The 19,107-nt window shown below is 57.6% G+C and overlaps 1 long non-coding RNA gene across 1 annotated transcript; it reads right to left on the bottom strand.

Annotated features, from left to right (window-relative positions):
• Positions 1–6,232: 6,232 nt before the first annotated feature.
• On the bottom strand, positions 6,233–6,692 carry LOC120393317. The gene is made up of 2 exons (XR_005591992.1): positions 6,608–6,692; positions 6,233–6,459 (listed from the first exon to the last, which is right to left on the bottom strand). It is a non-coding gene; the product is annotated as an uncharacterized LOC120393317 (long non-coding RNA).
• Between the last annotated feature and the right edge of the window lie 12,415 nt (positions 6,693–19,107).

Below are 19,107 nucleotides of genomic sequence, written 5' to 3'. Positions count from 1 at the left end.
TTCTCCCCAGAGAAGCCATCACAGATAGACCAGGCCTGACTCCCCTAACGGCTCAGCCAGCCCGGGAACGGCCCCTGACCGGGATCTGGGAATGATCTGGAGCTGGCCGGGCTCTGAGCTAAAATCCCCTCCGGTGTCGCCCCTTCCCCTCCAATGCTCCACGAGGCACAGACAATCCCACCCAGTCTGGGGCCTCCCGCAGGTCTAACCCGGCCCCTTTCCCTGGGCTGGGAAGGAGAATTGTTGCTCCGAGTCTTTGCCTGAGCCGGGGGCCCTCAGGGGTGGTTCAAGCCCCACAGCCGTCAATCGTCCCCTGAGGTACCGGAGTCAGATCCCTCCCCTGTCGCCATCAGTAACACGCCGCCCGTCCCGGGTGAGCAGAGCTTCCCCCTTCACGGGCATCACAACTGGCGGGTTGGCGACGGACAGGACTTGTTCCATGTTTGAGATTCACCTGGTTCCTGACGGGACGGACAGGCCGTTATTTCCCGGATTCCCCAGCCGTCTCCCCCCTAGGCCGAGGTGTCCGTGTGCCATGGACAGAACCCGGCTGTTCCCGCTGCTGTGTGGAAAATACCCAACCCGGCAACTGCCGCCCACTGGCCTCCTGCCCCCGGCACGGGCAGCGCCAGCTACCGCTGACCGGCTGCAGCCTGGGAGCACCTGAGCCCGCCCGACAGGAGACCCGAGCAGGGGCTGGAATGGGGCATCCCCTGCCCCCAGGGGAGGGGAGAGCTGGGCCGTTGGGTCTCAAACCCGGAGCTTCACAGGGCTCCCAGGCGCCTTTTCAGTGTCCCCGAGCTGCTCACTGCCCGCAGCGTAATTATTGGTATGGCCAGAGCAGTACTTTGATAAGTGCAAAGTAATGAACATCGGACAACATCATCCCAACTATCCTCCTACAGAATGACGGCGTCTAAATTAGCTGTTACCACTCAAGAAAGATCTTGGAGTCATTGTGGAGAGTTCTCTGAAATCATCCACTCAATGTGTAGCGGCAGCCAAAAAAGTGACCAGGATGTTGGGAATCATTAGAAAAGGGATAGATAACAAAACAGAAAGTATCATACTGTCTCTATATAAATCCATGGGACGCCACATCTTGAATCCTGCGTGCAGATGTATTTCTTCACACACTGCACAGTCAACCTGTGGAACTCCTTGCCAGAGGATGTTGTGACAGCCAAGTCTATAACAGGGTTCAAAAAAGAACTGGATAACTTCATGGAGGATTCAGTGGCTATTAACCAGGCTGGGCAGGGATGATGTGTTTCTTAACTAAGCACTGAAATTAAGAATTTGAACCCGAATTTCCCGGTAGAAGTTCCCCCAATAGTAGACAGAGCACACACAGATTAGCCAGACCAGGTGTTTACCAAAACACGCAGCGCAGCGCCAATCAGGAGGGAGGAAGAAGGGAGATTACGTTTTACGGTGCAGTACATGCGCATAATGGGATGATTTTTGAGCAATAAACAATTGGAAAACGAAAAAATGGGGCGCTCCCACTGGAAGATTGACGGACGAGCTGCTCATTTATTGCTACAAATGGTGTCCCTGACCTCTGTTTGCCAGAAGCTGGGAATGGGCGACAGGGGATGGATCACTTGATGATTCCCTGTTCTGTTCATTCCCTCTGGGGCACTTGGCACTGGCCACTATTGGCAGACAGGGCACTGGGCTAGATGGACCTTTGCTCTGACCCATTATGGCTGTGCCTATGTTATGTTCTTATGTTACCTGGAACCCTGGACTGTGGCTCTGTAGTGCTGGGTGACCCCAGACCCCGACTGAGATCAGGGCCCATTGTGCCAGGTGCTGCACTGACCCCCCCCCCCATTGAGCCATGTGCTGTATGCATAAATGGGGAAACTGAGGCACTGAGGTTAAGTGACCTGCCCAAGGTTGCACACAGAGTCTGTGGCAGAGCCAGGCAGTGAACCCAGGAGCCCTGAGCCCCAGGGCTGTAGCTTCACCACAGATCATGCCGTTCCTGCGCCACATTTGCAGAAAGGCTCCTGTAGCCTAGTGGGGAGGCGCCGTAGAACCGAAAGCCTCCAGGGCCCATGCGTGGCTGGGCTGGGCTGAGGGGAGCCGGGGTCTGAGCCCAGACGGCAGGTCCCAGCCAGCAGCTGAGTCTGACCGTCCCAGGGAGAAGGGTCCTGCTCTGCACGGAGGTGCTGCTGGGGCAGTTCCCCCCCCGCCCCCGGGACAGGCGCTGCAGGCGAGGGGCACCAGGCTGACCCAGGCCAATGGCTCCCTATCCCCATTGGCCTGGTTCCCCCGCCCGGCACCTTGTACTGCCTGTGGTACCCCTGCAGCCTGGCCATCGACACCCCCAGACAGCACTTCCCTCCGCTCTGCCCGGGCCAGCAGCAGCAGGGCGACGGTGGGTGAACCAGGCCCTGTGTGACGGCTGGGTGGGATCAGAGACACCAGGTTCCCCCGTCTCCCTGGGAGTCCGGTCAGAGACCCCCGCCCCTGGGTATGGCGGGACGGCCGGGAGGCTGCAGCTCGGCCTGAAAGCGGCGACTGAGGCAGGCTCAGCGCCGTGGGGGGAGGGGAGGTTTGTGACCATATGATTCGTGTCAGCAGCTACAGAGTGGGGCCTAGTGGGTTAGAGCAGGGAGGGGCTGGGAGCCAGGACTCCTGGGTTCTGTCCCCAGGTTTGCTGCCGAGTCAGTGTGTGACCATCGAGTCAGCTCCCTTTCCCCTCTGTGCACTGGGGACAAAGCTCCCCCCGCCCCCGGCTGGGACCCCCAGTGCTGACTGTGCACCCAGCGCCTCTGGAGGAGGCGGTGCCAGATGGGCAGAGGCCAGAGCAGCCCCCTGTGCACAGGGCCGGCTGGGTTTGCCATGCCTCCCCGGCCCCAAGAATCCGCCCGTCAGGCTGGGCCCTGCGCCTGATGCGGGGTGTTCACTGGCGACCCCTGCCCTGGCGGTCAATCATTCGCTGTCAGTGTCACAGCATCGGGGGGGGGGGGCGTGCCAGGGAAACAGCCTCCCCCCACACCCCCAGTCCATAGCACCCCACAGGCCCGTCGGCATTTCCATCCCAGCCATCACGTGCGCCCCAGGACCTTGGCTGCGCCAGCCCTGCCCTGTGTTATCCTGGCACAAGCAGATTCCTGTCTCTGCACCTGGCCCCCTTCCAGCTGAGCGGTGACCCCGCACAGGGCCGGATCGCGGTGCCGGTGCTGACGGTCTGGGCCTGGGGCCTGGCCCTGCACTCGGAGCTGGCAGTGAGTAAAGCCGGCAGCGTCTAGCCTGGCTGGTTGCACAGACACACGGAGAACATGACTCCAGCAGTAACGCTGCCTGAATATACAGAGAGCCTGACCCCATCGCTGGGGAGGGGTGGGGGCTGCCCTGAGTGTGACGGACTCAGCAACGCTGCCTGGGTCAGCAGAGAGCCTGAATCCATCGCTCCAAGAGGGAGGAGCTGCCCTGAGGGTGACCAATGATGCCTGAGTGTGCAGAGAGCCTGAGCCACTTGCTATGAGATGGGGCAGCTGCCCCAAGTGTGATCGATGCAGTGACGCTGCCTGGGTCTGCAGAGAGCCTGAGCCCAATGCTGAGATGGGGTCGGGGGGAGCTGCCCTGAGTGTAACTGGGGTTACAGGCGAAGGAAGGATTTTCCCATTTTACAGAGGGGGACCTGAGGCTCACAGGCTGGGATTGTCAGAGGAGCCCAAGGGGCTTAGGCACCCCCTGCCCACTGTGTTTCTCTCAGCCAGATAAATTCAATGATTGGCCCAGGCAGGAACCGAACCCAGCACTCCAGAGCCATAACCAGCGGTGAGCTGGAGCCGGTTCCTACGGGTTCGCAAGAACCGGTTGTTAAATTTAGAAGCCCTTTTAGAACCGGTTGTCCCGCGAGGGGGCAGGGAGCAGGGAGGGGGTGTTGGATAGAGGGCAGGGGAGTTGGGGGGTGGATTAGTGTAGGAGCGGTCAGAGGGCAGGGAACAGGGGGATTGAACGGGGGCAAGGGTCCGGGGGGGCAGTCAGGAAGGAGCAGGGAAGGCGGGTGGATGGGGCAGCGGTCCCGGAAGGGGGGCTATCAAGGAACATGGGGGGTTGGATGGGGCAGGAGTCCAGGGGGGGGTGGGGAAGCATGACCCCCTTGTGGGGTGAGGACGAGGGAACCGGTTGTTAATATTTTGGCAGCTCATCACTGGCCATAACCATACACCCGCCAGCCTGGGCTGTGTGCCCCACGGTAGTGCCGCTCAGCCGCTCCCTGTGGGGCAGGGGCACAGCAGCCCTGGGCTGGGGCACAAACCAGGGAGGCCTGACCCCCGGGAACAGCCGTGGGGGTGAGGGGCTTTGCCTGCATTCAGAGCCCCCCCATCCCCCGCACTGGGCAGATGCTGCAGCTCCTGTTGGCTGTTCTGAGCGAGCCGTGGGGTAACCTCAGCTCCCCGCTGGCTGATACGCAGGGGAGAGCCGGGAACATGCCCTGGTGTGTGTGGGGTGAGATCCAGGCGTGGGGCTGGGTGGAAAGTCCCGTCTCACGGCAGCATCAGGGCTCAGCTCAGACCAGGCCACCTCCTTACGGAGTGTGGGGCACCCCACACATCAGCTGTGTCCCTCAGTGCAACAAAAACCTGATGGCAACTCTGGGGCAGGGGCTGGGACCACACGGATTCCCAGCCTGGACGGAGGGGAGATCAAGGGGGCACAGAGCTGGGAAAGAACCCAGGAGTCCTGGCTCCCAGCACCCCCGCTCTAACCCACTAGCCCCCACTCCCCTCCCAGAGCTGGGGGAGAACCCAGGAGTCCTGGCTCCCAGCCCTGGCTCTCAGGAAGGCTGGCAGGGCTCCAGCTCCCCAGCTCCATGGGCGGTGGCCAGATCCTTGGCGAGGCCTTTGCCCCGCACACGCCGCGCTGCCCTGTGCCCGGTTCCATGGCCGCTCTCTGGCTGCTGGGTGACTCACGGGAAAGTCCCTCGGTGCCCAGGCTGGAGCTGGCACCTCGCCCGGCTCACTGCCCGAGGCTCCACCGCCCCCTGCCGGCCACACGCCGCGCACACCAGGATCTCGGCTGGTTTCCGAGAAATCACCCGGGCGCGGGGGCCGGTTAGAGCCGGTCACAAGGGTGGAAGGAGCGTGACCCCGTGACCCCCGGTGGGGGGGGGGGGCAAATAGCCCCAGTTTATAGGGCCAGGCCCGCGATTCGGGGCTTTGTCTGACCCTATCACCCTGCCCGAGTTTTCACACGTGCTGTCTGGTCCCCCTGCCTGCCACGGGCCCACACAACCCACTGCGGGGTGATCCTATAGGTGCTGCTGGGAGAGAGACAGAGCGCCCCCCACTGCCCAGTGCGGGCCATGCAGCCATCTCAGGCCCTCAGCCCACGGCACAGACCCCACCCAACCCCTAATGTGTTAACCGCCCCCGGGGCCCCCGGGCCCCTGCCCCACCCACATGTCTGGCCCGTTCCCTGGGCCATGCACCCTATTTATACCTGCTGTAAATCCAGCTGTGGGGCACCAGGGACAGGGAGACCTGGCTAGACGGGCCTGGTTATTGGGGCTGCAGGGGTGAGAGATATGGAGTAGATGGGCCCATGGGTGGGACCTGGGGCAGCAGGGAGGGGGAGATTGAACGAGACGGACCCATTATCCAGTGTGTGTCTTGGGGGGCGGGAGGGGGGAGTGTGTGTGGGGGGTGTGTATCAGACTGGATGGCCCCTGGGTCTGACCCAGGGCAGTCAGGGGGACAGCAGGGCAGACGGGCCCCTGGGTCTGTCTCAGGGCAGCAGGGGGGGACACCGGGGTTTATATGAGAACATAATTCGATTTATAATCAACAGCTAATTCCTACGTGTGTGTACACACACACACACACACACACACACACACACACACACACACACACACACACACACACACACACACACACACACACCTGCAGCTGCTGTGTAGTTACCAGTCCTGAACGTAGCTCGAGTCCTTGGCTTGAAGTCGCAGCTCGTGGTGGTAACTGGCCAGGAGAGCCGAGCACGAGGAGCTGGGTCTCCGTCGGGCGCGCAGCGACGCCCTTTGATGTTGGCAGCAGAACGTTGCCCAAAGTCTCCCATCTCACCTGTCATTTTCATAGGCTTTAGTTTGAACAAGAGTCTCTGGGTCTTGCTGTGTCCCGCTGCCTCTGGGCTCGGTGTGACCGATCACCCGTCCATTGCAGGCGACTTTCAGCCTGGGAGCTGGCTTTGATCTTCCTTCTATTGCACCTTTGTTCTTTGCTTTTGGGGTGACTCTTCTCACTTGGGCAGGGCTGTTGTCTGCATCTTCAGCCACTGGTGTTCGCGCTTCCCCTGGTCAGGCCAGGCTGCGGCTGGAGGCTGATTCCATCATCCCTGCATCCCTCACTCACACACCTGAACTGAGTTACTAAGGGGACAGCAGGGTTTGCAAAGGGGAGTGAGCATTTCAAAACGGAGTTTGTTACAATATGGAGTCTGATCAAAACAAAAAAAACAGGAGTACTTGTGGCACCTTAAAGACTAACAAATTTATTATAGCATGAGCTTTCGTGAGCTAAAGCTCACTTCTTCGGATGCATAGGAGTACATCGGATACAGACTAACACGGCTGCTACTCTGAAACCTGATCAAAACAAGTGTCATGAACAATTTACAGTGTTGGGAGGCAAACAGTGAACAGGAGTTACAATGTTTCAATAAGCGCAAACTGCAGGGACTTAACGAGCGGCTTTATTGCCATTTAGCGGGTTATTGCGATAGCTGGTTTTATGAATGAAGCCATTTGTGGTACTGTTATTGAGTTCAGCCCAGTAACAGGGTGCCAGGCTTGTCTGTTGTAAGGAGCAGGGCTCTTCTAATTTCGGTAACGTACGACATACCCATCGTTGTGTAACCCACCTTGAACACAAGCGATGGGCTATGATTTCCCTTGTTCGCTGAAATATGTTCCCACCACCCGAGGAGCCCAGGGATGTCTGCCCCGGAGAACTGGCAGGGCCATGAATGGCCACAGGGTGACTCTATGCTCGTGCGGCGGGACCCGAATTACTTGTATAGTGATGTGCCCGGCGAGGGTCGATGTGTATCCATTCGATTCCAGGGCCTTGTACTATTCAGAAACACAGCGAAGGAAAAGGTTCTTTTCATGTTTTGGCAGCAGAGGAGTTAAGACTGTCAGATCTTTAGCTGGTTCCCAATCCAGCTCCCTTTCTGGCAGCATAATAGCGAATAATTGTTCAGAGCACCACGGGGCTAACGGCGTTTTGTTTGCTATGTCCCTCAGGGTGGCGTATTGAGCTCAGAATCCCTGGTTAACATGTTCCCACATCTGCCATTGCACGTTCACTGTATCTACCCCAGTTTGTACCAATTCAGCGATCGGGGGCTCTGGCCCCCGTACAATAGTGTGATGCAATGCGTCTACCACCCTGGCCTTAGTTTTCATAGACTCCTAGACTCTAAGGTCAGAAGGGACCATTATGATCATCTAGTCTGACCCCCTGCACAACACAGGCCACAGAATCTCACCCACCCACTCCTGGAACAAACCCCTAACCTATGTCTGAGTTATTGAAGTCCTCAAATTGTGGTTTAAAGACCTCAAGGTGCAGCAAATTCTCCAGCAAGTGACCCCTGTCCCATGCTGCAAAGGGAGGTGAAAAACCTCCAGGGCCTCTGCCAATCTGCCCTGGAGGAAAATTCCTTCCCGACCCCAAATATGGCATCAGCTAAACCCTGAGCATGTGGGCAAGACTCACCAGCCAGCTCCCAGGAAAGAATTCTCTGTAGTAACTCAGATCCCAACCCATCTAACATCCCATCACAGACCACTGGGCATACTGACCTGCTGATAACCAATGATCAATTGCTAAATTGCCAAAATTAGGCTGTCCCATCATACCATCCCCTCCATAAACTTATCAAGCTTAGTCTTGAAGCCAGATATGTCTTTTGCCCCCACTGCTCCCCTTGGGAGGCTGTTCCAGAACTTCACTCCTCTGATGGTCACAAACCTTCGTCTAATTTCAAGTCTAAATTGATGGCCAGTTTTTCAATGCTTCTGGGTCTACTGAAATTAGAATTCCTGTTTCTGTTCCTATGTCTCCAAATAAAGTATCTGTTATACCTCTGTGACGAAGTGAGACTGTTCTTAATATTTCCTCTGAATACTGTGTGGCTGCCTCAGTTTCCCCTGTGCATTTCTTAAGTCTCCAGTGTGCATACATGGCTGTCAATCTGTCTCCTAGCAACAAATGGCCAGGGCCCTTCCCCCATGCAAGGGGATGCTAAAGGTGAACAAAGAGATCAGGTGACCTCCTGGCCCGGGAAAGGAGCTGAGCAGAGGAGGGGCTGGAGGGGGTTTCAGTCTGGAGCTGGCTGGGGACGAGGAGTGAGGGCAGACGTGGGGGTCTGGCTCACTGCCCCCAGAATGGACCCGGCCGAGGGGTCCGGTTCGTGGTACCTACAAGCTCTGTGTTAGCCCCTGTTCCTGTCATCGAATAAACCTCTGTGTTACGGGCTGGCTGAGAGTCACGTCTGACTGCGCAGTGGGGGGGCAGGACCCTGTGGCCCCCCAGGACCCCGCCTGGGCGGACTCGCTGGGGGAAGCGCGCGGAGGGGCAGAGGATGCTGAATGCTCCCAGGAGAGACCCAGGAGGTGAAGCCGTGGGAGCTTCTTGCCCTGCAGACAGGCTGCTCCGAGGGAGAGGAGGCTCCCCAGAGTCCTGCCTGGCTTGGTGGGGAGCAGTTCCAGAGCAGCACCCGGGGACCCCGTGACAATCTCATCGCTGACAAAGGAAGGGATGTTCTGGCTGTAAGGATTTGAACCATGTTTCAAACAGGGGGCACTACATTGTGCACATTCCGGCCGAGTTAAAGTCAAATTATTCCTGCTCCAGTTTATTGACCTGTGTAGGGTTACGATTAGTGGTGCTTCTTTGGGAGGCTGCATCTTCAGCAAATGAGGACGAGGTACTTTTATGGGTCGTGGACCATTTGAAAGCAGCGCTGCTGCATTTCCTACCCATTTAGTTCCATTTACGCAGACTGCTATTGTCCGGGTCTCTCAGGGTCCTGGTTCAAAGGGTGGACGTGTCTGGTATCTGTGATGGTCCACGCCCCTAGGGTCAGGGCAGCGGGGCCTTCCGGCCCGAGTCCGTAGAGCCGCCCTTTGACACAGGGTGGTGGGGCCTAGCAGCCAGAGTTTATAGCGTTGGGGCGCCCCTTATGGGGTGTGGCTGCCCTGGTAGGGGGGCCCGGGCCCACCCGACTCCACCGGGCCCCAACCTAAGGCCCTAACAGTGGCATAGCGGCTTGTCACTGACTCAGCAGGGGGGATCCTGCTGAAACACGCCGAGTTTCTCCAGGCAGGAGGTACCACTCCGACACCCTCCCTGGGTCACTTCCTACCTGAGTCTGTGCTGGGGTTTCCCATGAGACCTCGGGTCCTCTGCGTTCGGCAGGGCCAGTCGTCTCCAAGGTTTCCTCCAGCCGCCGGGGTGCAGGCGGGCCGTGGACGGCTTCGATTCCCGGTGCAGTCAGAGGCTGTGGCTGGCCCTCCGCAGGCAGGTCCTTCCCCTGCGGCCTCCAGCCCAGAATGAGCTGGGCTCCCTCCCTTTATACTGCTAGAGCACTCGGAGCGTGCCCAGTCTTGCCAGGGAGGCGGGACTTCCTCTGTCAATACCTGGGGCTTTACCCTGTCTGGCTCGTGCGGGGTAAGCCGACCCCGTCACAGTATCCAGGAAGGACGGGGTGACAATGAAGATTGTAATCTATCATGGGCTGGGTAGGTGAGCTAACCTCGAACATACAGTGATGGCCATTAGGTGTGATGGTTACCAGATGTGTAGTGTGAGTAACTCAAAGGGCCCATGTAAGGTACAGTTAGATACTGGTGACATCTGGATCTGGTTCCAAGCACTGAAATTAAACCACTGGATCCCCCAATGCACATTGGATGTTCCCAAGGTGAATAATTGTGCCAGGAATCCCCAAAACTGTAACATCTTTGTTATGTCCTTCAGTCACCTTCCCCCGGTGTTCCCCTGTCAACGCTTCCGCGGGTTGTGAGAGAGAAATAAATTGTTAATTAGTTTGATCCCAATATTCCAGTTGGAGACAATCAGCCGAAGAGCTTCAGATTCCTTATACAGGATCCGACGACAGTGACACCTAAAAGGGATGAAGCACATGCTGTTAAGAAAACAGTTTGATCTGGGATACAGGGACCCATTTAAGTTTCCCATCATATCAGTTGGGTTCTGCTTCCTTTGGGGAGGGATATTGTTTCTGACGGGTACCAATTCCCTACGATTTTAACACAGGCATTGATCTGTCCACAGTCTGGTTTTCTGTGCGTCCAGACCATGGGGCATTTTGAGGCCACTGCTCGTCTTGCTCTGTAGCGAGAGCAGCAACAAGTTAACCTCCCCCTTTGGTCACAATGATGTCCTGCTTCCCCTGTTCAGAGCAGTCACAGGGGATTTCTAGTTTCCATAATATGCCCCCAGGTAAATCGATGATGATGATACAGCCAATCTGCTCCTACAATAACTTCCTCAGTCATGTCAGGGGTCTGAATTAAGTTCCCTTTTGGGTACGTTTACACTTACCTTCCCCGTCGACACGGTGAGTTCGACTTCTCGGAGTTCGAACTATCGCGTCTCATCTAGATGCGATAGTTTGAACTCCGGAAGCGCCGCGGTCGACTCCGGTACTTCACCACTGCGAACAGCGGTGGTGGAGTCGACGGGGGAGCCGTGGAGTTCGACCCCGCCGCGTCTGGACGGGTGAGTAGGTCGAACTAGGGTACTTCGAATTCAGCTACGCTATTCACGTAGCTGAATTTGCGTACCCTAGTTCGACCCCCCTTCTTAGTGTAGACCAGGCCTTTGTTTCAAAGCCTTGTACTGAATAATGGGACCTGTGCCCATTCCCAGCCCGTACTTGGCTTTCCTTGAAAAGATTTCAAGGTAATAATAGGAGATATACCAATCTCCTAGAACTGGAAGGGACCTTGAAAGGTCATTGAGTCCAGCCCCCTGCCTTCACTAGCAGGACCAATTTTTGCCCCAGATCCCTAAGTGGCCTCCTCAAGGATTGAACTCACAACCCTGGGTTTAGCAGGCCAATACTCAAACCACTGAGCTATCCCTCCCCCCTGCTTCACTTTCTCCCCAGCTGGTGGAGTGGGTTTAATCAAAGAGACAGCGGCTCCGGGATCAATGAAAGCTAGCGTAGGAGCGCGATTCTCCTGCTGGACAGAAATGTAGTCGCCCTCCACAATCCCATGACATGTTACCGATGAGCCCCATTACTGTGCTCCTATATTATGTGGGGTGCTCATGTCCAGCAGGCCCCCCTAGTTCCGATTGCGGGGGGGGGCACTTGTTACACACCCCTGATTCTCTTGTGTTTTCAGGGCTTCCTGGACAACATCTCAGGTTGTGGCTCCATCCCAGTGCTCCCAATCACCCCCCTGTTGCATTACCGCCCACCAAGTCAATCGGCAGATCTGGGAATCATAGGAATTCTGTCCCTCACCTTCATGTTGCTGGGACCCTTGCGGTTCTTTTGAGAAGCTCGGGGGTCTGAGCATGAATAATGCCCCCATTGCTTATAATTCCCCTGTCCGCGGTAGCAACCTCGGGGGCCCCCAGTTCTCATTCTGCCGCTCTCATTTAAGAGAGTTATTTGCTGAAGCGCAGCCACGAAGGGAGCTCTTTCCTTATTTTATTTGGCACGTGGGGCCAGAATGATCTGTGAGATCAGATCTCGGAGCTCGGTCGTGCTAGCAGGCTGGTCAGGCGCCCATACACTGAGTTTATTGGTATCGTAAGGGAGAAGAGCTGCAGCACAGTCCCGTAAGGCATTTGTGCCATATGCGACTGCGTCAGGGTTATCTGCGGGGGCTCCTTGTGCGTTTTCAGGGCGGGTGATGCCTGCCATGACCTGCATTCGTCCCCAGCGGGATGGGTACCTTCGGGGTCTTCACTAGGTTCCTGCATCACGGTGGCTGCCTGTAGCATGAGATGGGGGTGACCCATTTGTTCCCCTAGACTCGCAAACGGGTATGAGTCATTTTCCCTGTTTTCTCTTATCTCGATCAGTGACTCCCTGTCATTCTGGGGCCGCACCGGCTGTCATGAGGCGTTTAACCTCCGGGACTGTAACATTTTCTCTGCTTGCCCATTGTAGCGCACGCAGAGTCCATTGTGGGAAATGTTCCCAGCTAAGGGGTCCCAGCATTTTTGCCATCGCTTGGAGATCTGCTGCTGAGACAGGGACAGTTGTAGTGGCTGTGCTCGTCCCTGCAGCTGTGTCTGTTCCAGTTACGGGAACTCTGGTAACGGCTGCAACCGGCCCCTGGGGCTCAGAATTGCTGCCCCGTCTCTCTCTTTCCCTGACCTCGCTACATTCCCACAGGGCAGCCTCCCACCCAGGGGCATCATCACTTTGGGGATCAAAGTCCCACTCTCCTGCCGTCACTGCTGCTGTCTTGCAGTTCGCGAATCCAAGCCTCTGTTTAAGGTGCTTGCTAAGCAATTCGCATCGGCTGTGATTAGCAGGAAAAGCTCTACCTCGTTCTAGGGTTAATTTCTTTATCGTGCCCTGCAATACCGGATTTTCCTTTTCTATTTTTTCCTTTTCCCCAACTTGTTCCTCTTTTTTCTTTTTGTCTGATCTCCTGAGGTGGTCTAGCTGGCTTTGCACCCCTGTAACTATCACTTTCCATCTTTCTGTCTCCTTCTCCACATGAGTGAGTTTTTCATGCAGGGAGGCAGTCTCCTCTCGGCAGGGTGCCAAGCGGGAGTACAAGTCCCTGCATGCGTCCCACTAAAGCCAGACTGCTGCTGAATCCCTGTTAGTCGCAGTAGGGGTGTACAGGATTATATGCCGTGCAGGCCTATCCTCTAAGTCTGAAATGGTACATTCCTCTCCCAGCCCCCCCTTCAGTCCATGGCCTCCGGAATACTTGTTCCAAGGGTGTGGGTTCCTGTACAAAAGGCAGTGTTCTCTGGTTTTCTCTAAGGATATCTTCAGCCTGTGTTTTCTTAAACATCTTCCCCCACAATAGTGAACAACAACCCACCACAACACAAAACCAAGTTGATAAATATCCATCACTATAAACTCCTCACTCCTGGAAGAGCAATTTCACTATTGTGATAATATCCAAACCTAAACTCCTATTTCCTTCAGAGTTTATGTGGTTAATCAATCAAGTGAAAGTTTCCAATCGTTTTCCTATAGTGCCAGGCTCACTAAAGCTGGCGGGGTGCACACCGGTGTTTATAATAATCATGGATACTATGCTTGCTCCTCCTAACGCATTCTCCACCAGAAATGTTATGCTGATAAAACTACACAGGATCTTTTCAGGGGACAAGGTAAGATGCCACATTTATTATGAAAACACAATTTGATCTAACACTGATTGTGTGTATATACGTATTAGGTATTAACACACACCCCAAATGTTCTGCAGCTGCTGTGTAGTTACCCGTCCTGAACGTAGCTCGAGTCCTTGGCTTGATTTTGCAGCTCATGGCCAGGAAAGCCGAGCACGAGGAGCTGGGTCTCCGTCGGGCGCGCAGCGACGCCCTTTGATGTTGGCAGCAGAACGTTACCCAAAGTCTCCCATCTCACCCGTCCTTTTCATAGGCTTTAGTCTGAACAAGAGTCTCTGGGTCTTGCTGTGTCCCGCTGCCTCTGGGCTCGGTGTGATTGATCACCCGTCCATTGCAGGCGACTTTCAGCCTGGGAGCTGGCTTTGATCTTCCTTCTATTGCACCTTTGTTCTTTGCTTTGGGGTGACTCTTCTCACTTGGTCAGGGCTGTTGTCTGCATCTTCAGCCACTGGTGTTCGCGCTTCCCCTGATCAGGCCAGGCTGCGGCTGGAGGCTGATTCCATCATCCCTGCATCCCTCACTCACACACCTGAGCTGAGTTACTAAGGGGACAGCAGGGTTTGCAAAGGGGAGTGAGCATTTCAAAACGGAGTTTGTTACAATATGGAGTCTGATCAAAACAAGTGTCATGAACAATTTACAGTGTTGGGAGGCAAACAGTGAACAGGGGTAACAATGTTAAAACCGTGACCCACACAGCAAGGGCCAGCGATCCAAGCAGCGATTGGACTGAAACTGCAGGAGCAGCCGGCCGAACAGCTGCGGCTCTAACAAGCGGACGGTAATTGAACCGAACAGCTGTGGACTTTCTCAATAAGCGCAAACTGCGGGGACTTAACGAGCGGCTTTATTGCCATTTAGCGGGTTATTGCGAGAGCCGGTTTTATGAATGAACGCTGTTTCATTCATAAAACTTTACTCATGAAGTTCTGTTAGTTCATTTGATACAAAATAAAGTCATATTAATAAAGTCTTAATAATAATAGTAATTAAGAAAAAAAACATTTCATAACCCTCCCAAAAACTTCTTCTGCCCACCCCAGAGTCAATCCCCCCCTTGCCCCAGGGCACTCTCAGATCCTCCGCCAGGCTGGGGTGCTCCACCCTGCAGGTATAATCGGTCTCTCTGCTGGGGTCGATCTCGATGGTGGCCCGGGTCTGGTAGGTCCCGTCCCCTCTGGGAAGCACGTCCCCATGGATCGTCTCCTGTGGCACGGCCTCCCCCTTCTTCAGCCACACGACGGCCACGTTCCGCGGGTAGAAGCCGTGGACGCAGCAGGAGAGGGTGGTGAGCCCGTCCCAGCTCGGCCGGTCGCTCACCTGCACCCGCGGTGGCTCTGGCGGGGAAGGAGAGACAGAGTTAGAGGGAACTCCCTGAGCTGGAGCCTGCACGGCCGCAGCAACCGAGGGGGCTGCAACCCCAGTGGGAGGCACCGGCTCAGCCCCCTGCACTGGGAAACCTGGCAGCTGAGTCCCCCCGTCCCCCCCAAAACACAAACACCTCTGTCAGCCCAGTGACCACACACCGCTCTCCCTTCCAGCCGGAGCCGGCAGAGCCCTGGCCCTGACAATGCACCGCAGGGGACAGCTCTGCCCCATCCCTGGCCAGAGGGACGGGACCTCGTGCAGCCACACTGTACACACGACCACGGCACAGGCACCCCGAGGGGCTCTGCTCGGCTGGGAGATCTGAGCACGGCGGGATCCTGCAGCGATGCTGGGGCCTCACCTGATGGGGGAACAGAAACACCCTGCCAGGCAGGGCCGTCCCCACCGCACACACAGGACACAGCCGTGTAGGGCACCAGGGATCTTGGGGCACCACATTTTCTGGTGCCCTGCCCGGTGCTGCTCCAGCCTCTGCCCCTCCTCCTCCCACCCCTGCTCTGCCGCAGCCCCGCCCCAAAGCCCCCTGGCTCTGCCCCTCCCCAGTCCCACCTCTTCCCGCTCCTGCCCAGCCCCCGCGAACCGCAGCAAGGCCGGACGGGCGGACCTACACTCACCAGCGGCGGGAAGTGCAGGGACCAGGCCCCAGCCGCGCCACTGGTGAGTGCGGGGGGGTGGTTCCCCCGCCCCCCCAAGCCAGCCCCCCCCTTCCTGCAGAGGGTTCCCCTCCCCGTGGGGGGGGGGGGCTGCGTAGAGCCCCAGAATAGCTAGGGACAGCCCTGCTGCCAGGGACAATGCTCAGCATGATGGAGGTGGGGGGGCGATCTCTGCAGTGAGGATACACCCCATTCAGTGACCCCCCCCCGGGGTCCGACGTGCCCCCTCACCTCTCCTCTGCAGCGTCTCCTTCCCGTACGCCACGTACTTCCCCAGCCACTCGATGCAGGTCTGCTCCAGGTAGGCTCTGTATCTCTGAGCGATGCTCCTCTCAGCCTCCCATTTCTGTTTGGTGACCTGAGCCGCGTCATCTGCCGCCACCCAGGTCTCCCGGTCCTTATCCAGGCTGATGAAGTCTCGCCCGTCGTAGCCATACTGAAAAACCCCCCCGGTGGAGCCGTCCTCCCGGCGCTCACAGCCGTACATCACTTGGAGAGTGTGAAATCCTGAAACACACGGAGCCGGGGCCCAGGGCTGGGTCAAGGTTTGAGCCACAGGGAGCAGCTAGAGATTCTCTAACCCCCCCAGGCCCCTGTGCTGCGAGCTGTCTGCAGCCTGGGGTCCCCTCGGCCCTGTGCCCACCAGCCTCACAGAGCCCCACATGTACCCACTGGGGGCAGGTGGGTTTCCCAGTGCGGGGAGGGGGGGGCCCTCTGGCTGTGGCAGGGGAAAGACCCCACCCCCGGCATTGCTCCCATCCCTTGTCCCCTCACACTGCGGTCACTGCCCCTCTGACCAGCCCAGTGCCCCACCTGTTCTGGGGGTCAGTCCCCCCCCATCCCCAGCCCAGCCCCTGCTCTCTGGAGGGAGCCCCTGACACAGTCAGGGCTGCAGCCAGAGGGGTTGTGATGGGACCTGCCCTGCCAGGAGAGAGGGAACAGGGCCCCCACCCTTAGCCCTGCTCTGGCTGGAGCAACCGCACAGGGTCCCTCCCCCCTTCACACCGACACCCCCCACCACCACACACACACAGAACCAGACGGGCTGCATGTCTCCAGCCGGGGACACCTAAAGGTGGGAGAGAGCAAAGAGGTCAGGTGACCTCCTTGCCCGGGAACGAGACAAAGGCCAGAGAGGAGGGGCTGGAGGACGGGGAGTGAGGGGAGATGTGGGGGTCTGGCTCACTGCCCCCCAGAATGGACCCGGCCGAGGGGTCCCGTTCGCTGTACCTACAAGCTCTGTGTTAGACCCTGTTCCTGTCATCGAATAAACCTCTGTGTTACTGGCTGGCTGAGAGTCACGTCTGACTGCGCAGTGGGGGGGCAGGACCCTGTGGCCCCCCCAGGACCCCGCCCGGGCAGACTCGCTGTGGGAAGCGCACGGAGGGGCAGAGGAGGCTGAATGCTCCCAGGAGAGACCCAGGAGGTGAAGCCGTGGGAGCTTCTTGCCCTGCAGACAGGCTGCTCCGAGGGAGAGGAGGCTCCCCAGAGTCCTGCCTGGCTTGGTGGGGAGCAGCTCCAGAGCAGCGCCCGGGGACTCCGTGACAACCGGTCACTGAGGAAACACTGGCCTATGGATAGTGCACTGGGCTGGGACTCGGGACACCTCAGTTTTAGTCCCAGCTCTGTCACTGGCCTGCAAGGTGACCTCGGGCCAGTCACTCCCACACTCTGTGCCTCAGTTTCCCCATCTGTGAAATGGGGATAATGACAATGACGTCCTTTGTAAAGCACTTGAGAATGACCGAGGACAAGTGCTAGATGAGAGCTGTGGGTTATTGTTAGTGCAGACGGGTTGTTAGATGATTCTGGCTGCCTGGGCGTCTCCGTTCTGCAGGGCCTTTCCCGTTAGCTTCCAGCTGCCTCAGACTTCCCTTTTCGGGCTGAAACATCCCAGCTCTGGGCTTAGGGTGACCAGATGTCCTGATTTTATAGGGACAGTCCTGATATTTGGGGCTTTTTCTTATATAGGGTCCTATTACCCCCAATCCCCTGTCCTGACTTTTCACACTTCCCTATCTGGGTTGGGGGTTGGGCGTTTTTTTTGGCATGTTTGGTGTGGAAAAGGCCCAGCCCCTTGTGTGTGTGAAGGAGGTGGGGTGGGGGAGGGGGATGCATGTTATCTCTATACAAAGAAAAATTTGTTTTGTGTTTTTTTTGCCAGCGCTGGCACCGCAGCAGCCGAGAGCAGAGACATGGACAGGAACTCGGGACCATGTGACAAAGGGATTTAAGCGCCTGACGATGCAGACAGGGGCCAGCTGGGATTTCCGAACGGAGGCGCCTGGCTCCCCATGAAATCACTGGGGTGAGGCACCAAAGGGCGTTTGGAAATCTGGCCCTGAGCCCCTGAATCGCACACGCGTGTTTGGGTGGCCCAGTGACAGCCTGCCTGGACGTAGCCGTGTTATAGCGTGTGATCGCGCGCAGCGAAGGAGAGCCGGGCCCAGGCCTCTTCTGGTTACTACCCAGTTCAGCTACCACCAGTGTGAGCAGAGGATTTACACCATATTAATTAGCTTCATTTACAAATCAGTGTAAACAGGTGCAGATCAGGTCTCACATACACACTTGAGTAATCCACACAATGTGGAGCCTTTGTCTTCTGTCTGTTACATGGTCCCAGCCCCTGGCATGTGGCTCACATGCCTGGTGTCTTACTTCCAGTGCCTCCCGAGGTCTCGGTTTCCTGCAGAGACACCCCTGACAGCTCCGTCACCCTCTCCTGCCGCGCCAGGGGCATTTACCCGCGTCCCATCCACGTCTCCTGGGTGCGGGATGGAGAAGACATCCTGGCGGAGACGGACTCCAGTGGGATCCTGCCCAACGCCGACAGCACCTACTACACGCAGTCGTCCCTGGAGATCTCCCCGCAGCAGGACGGGCACCGCTACGCCTGCCGGGTGGAGCACAGCAGCCTGCCGGAGCCCACGCTCGTCTGGGGTAAGGGAGGGGTGAATGGCAGGGCACAGCCCCATGGGAATTACAGAGATGGGGTGAGGCTGGGTTCTAGGAAGGTCAATATCCCTGCCCACTGTCAGTGTGAACTCGTCTAGCTCTGGGTATTCGTGTGACCCACAGAAATGGCCGATCCCTCAGTGAATCTCATTAAGTTTCTGGCCGTGGTGGCATCCAGTGACAGTGAGTTCCACAGGCTGCCGTCGTTACGAGGGAAGGGCCTGGTAGCTGTGTGGTGTGTGTATCTGGCAGTGCCCGGCAGAGCACCCGCCCTCTGGTCCCATCCCCGTCCCCCTCCCGGCTCAGCCTTTCCCCTCCCCTGGGGCCAGGTCTCTGCAGACGCCCTCGGGGAGACGTTCAAGGCAAAGGCCTGTGGCTGCCCCAGCGGCTGCTCCCCTCGGTGACCTGGGCCCTTCTCCACCCCACAGCCCCTGGGAAGAAGGGCCCCCTGCCCCCCGGGGTCCTGGCCGCCATCGTCCTGGCTGTGCTGGTTCTGGCTAGAGCCGTAGGGGCTGGCGTCGTCCTGTGGAGGAGAAAATCAGCAGGTGAGAGCCGGTCCCCGCGGAGCCGGGATGTGGGGAGGTCTGGGGAGTGGGGCGGCCCAGCCAGCCCACGGGGGAATGGCTCCTCCCACTGCCCCCCAAGGAGAGGTGGGGCAGGGCCATGGGGCAGGGCTGATCACCGTAACCCGGCCCTGCTGGGGGCAGAGTGGG

The sequence above is a fragment of the Mauremys reevesii genome, unplaced genomic scaffold, assembly GCF_016161935.1.
Source record: "Mauremys reevesii isolate NIE-2019 unplaced genomic scaffold, ASM1616193v1 Contig18, whole genome shotgun sequence".
Classification (NCBI taxonomy): Eukaryota; Metazoa; Chordata; order Testudines; family Geoemydidae; genus Mauremys; species Mauremys reevesii.
The sequence above is the reverse complement of the archived record's forward strand: the minus strand, read 5'-3'. Positions and strand labels throughout refer to the sequence as shown.